The following is a 10,350-nucleotide window of genomic DNA, read 5'->3' as shown; positions in this document are numbered from 1 at the left end:
ATATGGTACCGATGTGTAAAGTTGTATAAGCAAATACCATATTAGCTAGGGTTCCTTGTGGTTGCCACACACATGGTACACAAAGTAAGCGTGTACCCCCCTGAGGATAAATGTAATTATACTCCCAGGTGTTACAAATTACCGCAATGGAATGAAATGTATCACGGAAAACTTTCTTTGTAATTCAAAAATCTTTAAAAATAAATGTTTCAAGTACAAAATTAATCACTCAAATACGTGTACTGTAGCGCTAAATGTGCGTCTTGTTGCAACATAATTGTGTGGAAGTGTCGTAGTTATCGTCCTCCGAAAGCTAAGTTCTGCAGAAGTCAATGTACTTACCTCATAATACACAAAAGTGAAATGCTTTGCGTCTAAATGTCTTAGTTATTACACTTATTGCCGTGATTAGGAAAGTACTGTGCTGTAACGTATTGTTGTGCTACGGAAAAGGCAGTCTCATTGTAGCTATACCACAAAAGTTACTACTAAAACCTGTTTTTCTTCCTAGAAGAATTCAGAAAACTGTGCAGATATAAAACAGATACACCGCAAAAGTAACATTGTAAATTGTCACTCATTAGTAGCGTCGTGATAACATCGTGTAGCTGTCACATAAACTAACCACTGTGTCCTCTGGTATCTCACAGAAAGTACTTTAAACCCAGAATGTATTTTCAAGTAAACCAAAATGTTGCATTAAAATCTCATTAGCAGTACCAGTATGTGTCCTAAGTATGTAAGCCTGATAGTCGTTACGTAATCGTGCAACTAACAAGCAAGAATGTACAACTAACAACACTGTGTTGTCTGTTCATTATAACAATGCATTCGTAATTTCTGTTTAAAAATGTTCCCTAGGTTCTTGATTGGATATTTAACTTCAAACATTGTTGCATATTAACAGATTCTAAGTCTGACAAAGCATACTAGCAATGTGAAGTGAAAAGTTATACGGCAAAGACAAACTTAAAAAGCAGATTATCTTTCAATAAACGGTTTTACATGTGAAATGTGGTGTAAACCTTTACTCTTCCTAGTATGCAGAGTTTCAACTTCAACGCAATTGTCATGTTTTATACGTCGGTAAGGAATGTTAAATCTTTTCTCAAGGTTAGCGTCTGTGTTATTTTTCTCTGAGACAGCCGGCGCACGTGGGTGCCTGCGGCGCGAGTCATTGTCTGTCTCTTTGTTGGCGCGCGTTGTTATTGGGATTAGGAGACCTAACTTCTACAAATTCGCCTTGCCGAGAGGGCCCAGCTCTGTTAGAATCCCGCCAGTTCTGATGAAATTGACGTCTGTCGTTATGATCATATCGTCTGTCGTCATGTCGGTAGATTCCGTAGTTTCTTCCTTGTCGGTCACGTGGTGGAGAATTTCTCCCTGAATCGTAACTCCGCGCTGAACTGTTGCGTCTAAAGTTATTCTGTCTCCCCTGGTAATAATTGTTTTGGTTCCCATATTGTCTGTTTCTCTTATTGTCTCTGTGATAGTCATTACTACGGAAATGTGATCTTTCTCTGTAACTATTATTACTCTGCCAGTGGTTGTCATATGGGTGGTGTCTGTTTTGGTCACGATTTGCGTTGTAAGAATAGCCTTGTCGTGTCAAGTTATTACTTCTTTCATCGCGGAATTGCGACGGATGTGACCTGTAATTGTTGTGTTCCTGGTTTCGCGTTCCGCGATTGTCAGTGTCAATTCCTAATTCTTGTAAAAGTCCCTGAAATGCTTCAATGTCGTCTTTGCAACGTCCTGCCAAAATAATATGTCGTAAATGTTCAGGCAGTTTGATTAAGTAAATGCGGATGAGTTCTGAGGGGCTGTATGGGTTTGAAAGATACTGATACTTATGCAACATGTCTTCAAAATATTTCATAAGACTGGAAAATTCAGATTGTTCGAAACGTTTCATCATTATAATGCTATGTTTTACTTGGTCTTGTGTGGCTTGAGACCAATATGCTGAGAGGAAGGCATGGTAAACTCTCCTTCACTGTGGCAATCGTGAATTACCGATCGCATTCTTACAGCTGGTTCATTCTCCAAATAGCCACACATAAATTCTAATCTGTGTTCTAACGACCAGTTGGGAGGAAAACAATGCGAGAATTGATGGAGCCATGCTTGTGGATGAATGTCGTTGCCAGAATTCTTAAATGTTTTGAATTTACGTGTAGTAATGAACAGCTTATAGTCAAAATCATCACGTCGGCGAGTCGCATATCGGTCATTGTTAGGTCGTGTCGGCCGTTCCATATCAAAATTCGGTGCACATTGCCAATTTCTTTCATAACTTCCGAAATGCCCTGTGTTATTATTTTGTGGCTGTTCCGTATTTCTGTGTCCCTCTTCCCGTATTGGGGCGCGAGTATCCTCTGAAATACGTAATTCTTGTATTACCTGTGTCAGCTGATCTTGTACTTCCCGGATTTCTCTTATGTACTGTGTATTGATTTGATTTTGATTCTGTTTGAATTTTCTAATTTGTTCATACTCTTCTGTGTCAGTGAAGGCTACAGGTCTTGTGTCATTCAGATCATCATCTACCTTTGTAGATAAGTTAGTGACCTGATCCGAAAGTTCGGCTACTTTCTCCGATAGTGAACACATTTCCTCAGTGTGTTTTTCTGAACCAAGTTTCAGAGTGTCCATTTGTGTTGAAATCGAATCTACTGTGTCCTTTAAGTTTTCCTGAGTTATTGCAAGTTGTGTAACCGAATCGGTAGATGCAACTGAGTCAATTTTAGCCCACAAGGTCTCATGATTTTCATGAACAGTGGCTTGCAGTTCTTTTATGGCTGCTTCGTGATTCTGTAATGCATTTTCATGCCGCGAAAAAATAGGTTGAAAATGCTCACAAATTTGTGTTTTTACGTCATTACAGACTTTTTGACATTTCGATTCAATGTTATGTAACTCAGTAGTTAAATCTTCACGTGTTTGTTCAAGTGTGGTGTCTAACTTTTTAAGATTTTGTTCCACTGTGTCTAACTTTTTAAGATTTTGTTCCACTGTATCTAACTTTCGAAGATTTTGTTCCATTATGTCTAACTTTTGAAGCTTTTGCTGTGTTTGTCCCATTTGCTGTATTAATTGTAATAACAATGCACTGGTGTCTGGAACATGTTCCTCAGTGCTTTTCGGCAGTGAATTTGCACCGGAAACATTCACATTTTGACAAGCAGAAAATGTGTCTTGACTTATTTGAGAAAACGGTGAGGATCCAAAACCTGAATCTACAGTATTTGCGAGATTGTTTCCTGTCATTTCGGATTCCTGAGGCCGACCGATCGATCGATAATGCTTCCCTGTTCTCTAATTTTTTCACTGTCTACACCATTGTTTGCCGCCCGCTCCATTTCCCTATGCACAATTACCAAATTACTACCTTGAACATCAGTTAATTCATTACTCGGTGGCGCTAACACACTGCTTTCGTCTTCACTGTCATTTCTCAATTTACTTTGGAGCCTAGTATTACGTTTTTAACACGCCATTATTGTCACAATATTTCACGATAACACAGAAAAGCACAATATGAAGAGCAAAAATAAGAGAACACATTAACATAACACTGAAAATAATATCTAGTTAATTGCAGCTGCGAAATACTTGGTGCAAATCTACATGCATGCCACAACTGTTTTACTGTACAACAATGAAAGACTGCAACTACAAAGGAGGTTTTCTCTACAATTACGCGCTAGCAATAAACAAAAGCTACACTAATTACACAAAGTACAAGAAAAAAAAAATCAGAAGATTCCAGTGAGGTATCCTCGGCTAAGGGTCGACATATGAAACGTCCCCTTTGAACAATTATACATGACTGTGCTTAAACTGACACACAATATTTTGTTAGCGCAACGCAATCTGACTTTCAAAATTCCCTACAAAAGAATGGCCCTGACTAACATTAAACTATACCTTTCACAAATCACTTACCTCACAAAAATCTTCGCTGCTCAAGCTACTGCAATACAGCTAGCGCCACTACTGCCAGCTAAATAAAAGATTCAAACTATGGAAGGCACTAACTACTGGCAGGGATAGTTAGCAAATGAAAGATATTAATAGAGAACAAACAATGTATTTACCTTGATATCATCATATATAAATATAGCAGTTCATGACAAATTTCAAAACTCCGCCATCTCTCTCCCCACATCCATCACTGCTGGCGGCTGACCTCCAACTGCGCAATGCTACGCGCTGTTCACATCCAGCAGCCGCTGCCCAACACTACAATGGCAGACAACAATGCAATCTAGCCACAGACTGCACACAGCACAGCCAGTGATTTTCATATTGAGCGCTACGTAACGTTGCCAATAAGAAAACATAAACAGCCTACTTACATAGAGAAAAACATAAAAAGCCTACTTACACACTAATGCAGCACATGTGATAATGAATGAAAACTTGGGAGGATCTGTCAGGGATGCGCACAAGGGAGAAGGGAGAAGGAGGGGAGAGAGAGGAGATGAGGTGGGGAGCGCACCGAAGGGGGGCTGGGGAGGGAAGGGGTGGGAGAGGAAAACAGCCAAGGAGGGTGTGCAGGGACTCAGGGAGGGAAGGAGGAAAATCCAGTCTTGTAGAAGGAGGGGAGAGGAAAAGGGGGGCCCTGGGGAGGGGGGACAAGGCCAGGTTACAGTTGGAAGGAAGGGTAGATGTTACTGCAAAGTTCAACATACGGGAGGTTGATCTTCTCAGGCTAGCAAACCCATATATATATATATATATATATATATATATATATATATATATATATATATATATATATATATATCGGCAAGCAAAGAGATTCTGAGGACCCAACTCACAGATACCAACTCTTCTTCATAGATATTGGAAATGGGGCCGCAAGAGGGATAGTCGATACAACTCTTGAGCTATTGGTGCCAGACAGAACAGTCTACTAACTTAATGGCGCCATGGCTCACTAGTTACTTTATACTTGGTTCAAAGTAACGACTTACGCCTAGGCAACAATGTAAACCATTGTATAGGAGCTCCTCAAGCAATGTCTGTAGACTGCATGGGTGCTGCTCCCACATGTAGGCTCTGATAAGTGACAAGTCAACAAAATAATTAACCTAGCTGAGGATACTATGGATGAGTTGATCAAGGTATCTCTGAAATACCTCGGGAGTTCTTGAGATCTGAAATGGTAACCTGTTATAACAGTGCAGACAAAGTGATGTATTAATCATGAAAAACTGTTTCCTTTGATCGTCTATAGCCAACTGAAAACAGATGTCAGTGAGGTCTGTCTGAAAACTAGTGGCTCCTAGTCAATTTTACCACAATTCCTCCAGCCAAGTAACTGTATACAGATCAACATTTTCTTGAGTATTAATGGTAGACTTAAAATCACCACACGTTCTTAAGTGATTCATTTGGCTTCATAACTGCGTACAAGGGAGATGTCCACTGGCTAGGTGATACTAGGGATATTACTCCAGTACTTTGCACTCTATCTAGTTCTGTTTTAACCTTCATGGTGAAATGCACAGGACATGCTCCACATAACTTAGGTAATAATGAATCCTTTAAGGATATGTGGACTTGGAAACCCATTTCGCTACCAGTATAAATTCAAACAATTTCTTATATTGTACACATAATGTATCAAGTTACGTGAGTGTTATGACAGGTGAAACGAGAGTCATTTGATACTGAATTTGCAAACAAAAAATCGCAAAAGCATATAAGCCAAAAACGTTAGCTGTCGTCCAAGAGTTGACTATAATCAGGGTCATTTGCTGAGCTACATTTTCATACCTAACTTTGACTGACACCACAGTAGCACCGACTGACTATTGCACGTCATCACTCGGTGCTGACGGTGCTGCAACTGTGGGAAGCCGATGTGCCGGTACGTGTCCACGTTAATCAGACGAATTGGCGCGTCTGCGTCCAACTAGCATCTGCCATTGTCTCATTAATGTCCAGCTGCAACATGAGTTTCCGGCACCTGTCTGCTGATGCTACGGGCACTGGCAACATATGTGCAGCATGCTGACGGCCGTTGTTGTTGTCGCAGACTGGCAGATGACGTCACAAAAAGAGCAGCGACGCTGCTGAAGTTGTGACATTCTAGGCACGATTTGATGGCACGTACTATTCTGGGATTCCTTGACAATGACGGGGAGGAAACTAATGTATGAGTCACTGCTCACTTTGGGACACGCTGATGGCGAGCAAAACGCTTCTGTTTCTGCGCGTCTACCAACGATGAGGGTGGAGGATCACTAGCAGTAAATCGGATGATGAATTTGATTGGAAGTCATAAGTTGACCGTAGGCCCAATGAAGACTTTTACTACTAACAACGTCGAAACCAGGAGTATCATGAAACAGCACGCGCTGATGACGCGCTGATGCAATTAATTTGTAAGCTTTGCAGTTACAAGTGTATTACTCACGGCTGGATCACACAACTCTAAAGCCTTCATACGATCAGGAGAAAGATTATGCATGTGTTTGATCACACTTCTTCAAACAGCGGTTAAATTTGAGCCTAGTTGCAGTTACATGAGTCTGGCGACCGTATTAGTCAGTCAGAAAACCACAAAAATCAGAAAAGTTGAAACTACTGGGATCCGAGAGTGGATGTAAGTGCTACACCACTTCCTACGGTTTATTACCAGAAGACAGTACGAGCACGTAGACGTTCTGTGTCAGTTGTTTGACATGCTTTGTAATGACTAACAAAGCAACATCAACATACCTCCAACTCTCATTTGCCTCGTCGAACAAAACGAATGGTGGAGGGGCAGATGAGGCAACAGCACCTGCCGACTGTTGTTGGCTTTGCAGCAGTCCGAACAGCAAATTCTGCTGTTGATATTGGAATTCCCGCTGTTGTTTGTGCTGCTGCTACTGGAATTACCTTTGTTTTTCTAGTTGTTGCAATTGTTGTTGCTGCTAAAATTCCCACTGTCATTCTTGCTGTTACTGTTGTTGCAGTTGTTATTGCTTTTGCAGCTGCAACTGTTGGTGTCATAACTTTTGAAACTCTCAATCCATGGTTCACTGGAATAGGTGCATCGTGAGAAACTTCTCGTCGTCACTTTTGTTTCCTACTCTATGCAGGTAGAACACAGTTTATGATCACTCGCTCTGGCAGCAACGCAGAGTTCGCTGGAACAAACAGGTAGTTCCTGAGGTCAGTGACTGCGGAGTTTATAAAGTGAAAGCTTGGCCAAGAAGAAAATGTCCAAACATAGTGAAGTTGTCATAAGCATCCACAAGCAGTCCAGGGAGCAATCCGAAACAAAACGTAACACGAACAACGTCAGTAATGCTACTAAATGACGGCGTGTACCAAAGGCTTGAAGGTACAAGCGAGACTCACAGAGTAGTCGGGCCGCGGTGTTTACCAGCACACTCGCGTCTGTGGATGGGTCCACGTGATATGCCTGCGACTGCAGCAGTTCCCCTTGCAGCAGTAAGTTGCGGCTCGAGTGTAAAGCTCAAGTATTTATGACCTCTCTTCCTTGTCGATATTCTGGCGGGGTGAGGAATCTAAGACACTGTGGTATACTCAAACTGAACATGTTTCCTTGGCGATAAACTACAAATTCAGCTTACTGCGTCATTAAGATTCTACCGCTACCAACTACTTGAACAGTGCTCAGTCAACGTTCGCAATGTTCTGCCTGAAACAAGGGATTGCTGCCCCTATTGTAAGCTTTTCCATGTCTGTGACGTCAGGTACGTCAATTTTCATAGCACATATAATTAAAATACTTTTGTTTGTCCCAGCTCTTATGAATGCTAAAATACTCAGAGTAATACGAGAACTTTAGTATGTGTTACCTAAACTACAAACAGAATCTTTACCGACGGATCATTTTGTGTCTTCCCCAGCAAAGGCAGAGCATTCTGCTGGGCCCAAGCGGCATCTCTTCATTCATACTGCTTCTTACAACCTCTTTTCCCCGGAGTGTGTCCAGTGACAACCTTCTAGAACCTTCCAAAAGCCACTTTTTCCCCACTGCATGACCCATCTTCTGTCAACGTTAGCATACCGGTTGATCACTTGGATGTGCCTACTCTTGCCATTCGAAACATAGCTACCTCTCACTCACTTAAATTCGGCTGCTCTTCTACAGCCTAAGCCAAATACGAATCGACAAACGATGAACGAATTATCTGAATGGGACGGAAATCGGTAGATGTGGCGTGTGAAGACAAACAAATGACTACAATTTCAGAAAAATGGAATGATTTGTTGAAGAGAAAGAGCCTCACAAATTGAGCCTGTCGCCGGCCGCTGTGGCCGAGCGGTTCTAGGCGCTTCAGTCCGGAGCCGCGCTGATGCTACGGTCGCAGGTTCGAATCCTGCCTCGGGCATGGATGTGTGTGATGCCCTTAGGTTAGTTAGGTTTAAGTAGTTCTACGTCTAGGGGACTGATGACCTCAGATGTTAAGTCACATAGTGCTTAGAGCCATTTGAACCATTTGAGCCAGTCAATAAGGCTTTGGTCCTTATGCAAGCAGTTTTTCGGCTTGACATTGGTTGACAGAGTTGTTGGATGTCCTTCTGGAGGATATCAAGAAAAATTATGTCGGGCTTGCGAGTTAGATCGTCAAATTACGAGCTTGTAGAGGACCCTGCGAATAATGTTCCAAACGTTCTCAATTTGGGAGAGAGTGAGGGACCTTGAAGGACAATGTAGGATTTGGCAAGCATGGAGGCAAGCAGTAGAATCTCTTGCCATGTTTGGACGGGCATTAGCTTGCTAAAATGTGAGCCCGGACTGGCTCGGTATGAACGGCAACAAAAGGGAGCGTCAAAATAGTCGACGTACCACTGTGCTGGAAGGGTGCCTTGGATGACAAGCACAGGAGTCCTGCTATGAAAAGGCATGGCACCCCAGAGCGCCACTCCTGGCTGTCAGGCCGTATAACGGGCTACACTCAGGATGGTATCCCACCGTTATCTGGGGCATCTCCAGAAACGTCTTCCCTGGTCATCGGGGCTCAGCTCGAAGCGTGATACATCACTGAAGACAAATCTAGTCCAGTCAATGAGATTCCAGGCCGAAGACGTGTCTGGAGACGCCCCAGACAGCGGTTGGATACCAACCTGACTGTCGTCTGCCTTACCTACACCCCAACAACTGGGAGTGCTGGTCTGGGGGGGGGGGGGGGCACTTCTTTTCGTAGCAGGACCCCTTTGGTTGTCATCTGCGGCACTCTTCCAGCACAGCGGAACGTCGACGATATTCTACGCCCCGTTGTGTTGTCCTGCCAATCCATCCTAGGCTTATACACTCCTGGAAATTGAAATAAGAACACTGTGAATTCATTGTCTCAGGAAGGGGAAACTTTATTGACACATTCCTGGGGTCAGATACATCACATGATCACACAGACAGAACCACAGGCACATAGACACAGGTAACAGAGCATACACAATGTCGGCACTAGTACAGTGTATATGCACCTTTCGCAGCAATGCAGGCTGCTATTCTCCCATGGAGACGATCGAAGAGATGCTGGATGTAGTCCTGTAGAACGGCTTGCCGTGCCATTTCCACCTGGCGCCTCAGTTGGACCAGCGTTCGTGCTGGACGTGCAGACCGCGTGAGACGACGCTTCATCCAGTCCCAAACATGCTCAATGGGGGACAGATCCGGAGATCTTGCTGGCCAGGGTAGTTGACTTACACCTTCTAGAGCACGTTGGGTGGCACGGGATACATGCGGACGTGCATTGTCCTGTTGGAACAGCAAGTTCCCTTGCCGGTCTAGGAATGGTAGAACGATGGGTTCGATGACGGTTTGGATGTACCGTGCACTATTCAGTGTCCCCTCGACGATCACCAGTGGTGTACGGCCAGTGTAGGAGATCGCTCCCCACACCATGATGCCGGGTGTTGGCTCTGTGTGCCTCGGTCGTATGCAGTCCTGATTGTGGCGCTCACCTGCACGGCGCCAAACACGCATACGACCATCATTGGCACCAAGGCAGAAGCGACTCTCATCGCTGAAGACGACACGTCTCCATTCGTCCCTCCATTCACACCTGTCGCGACACCACTGGATGCGGGCTGCACGATGTTGGTGCGTGAGCGGAAGACGGCCTAACGGTGTGCGGGACCGTAGCCCAGCTTCTTGGAGACGGTTGCGAATGGTCCTCGCCGATACCCCAGGAGCAACAGTGTCCCTAATTTGCTGGGAAGTGGCGGTGCGGTCCCCTACGGCACTGCGTAGGATCCTACGGTCTTGGCGTGCATCCGTGCGTCGCTGCGGTCCGGTCCCAGGTCGACGGGCACGTGCACCTTCCGCCGACCACTGGCGACAACATCGATGTACTGTGGAGACCTCACGCCCCA

This window comes from Schistocerca serialis, chromosome 6 (genome assembly GCF_023864345.2).
Source record: "Schistocerca serialis cubense isolate TAMUIC-IGC-003099 chromosome 6, iqSchSeri2.2, whole genome shotgun sequence".
Classification (NCBI taxonomy): domain Eukaryota; kingdom Metazoa; phylum Arthropoda; class Insecta; order Orthoptera; family Acrididae; genus Schistocerca; species Schistocerca serialis.
Note: the sequence above shows the minus strand (reverse complement) of the source record.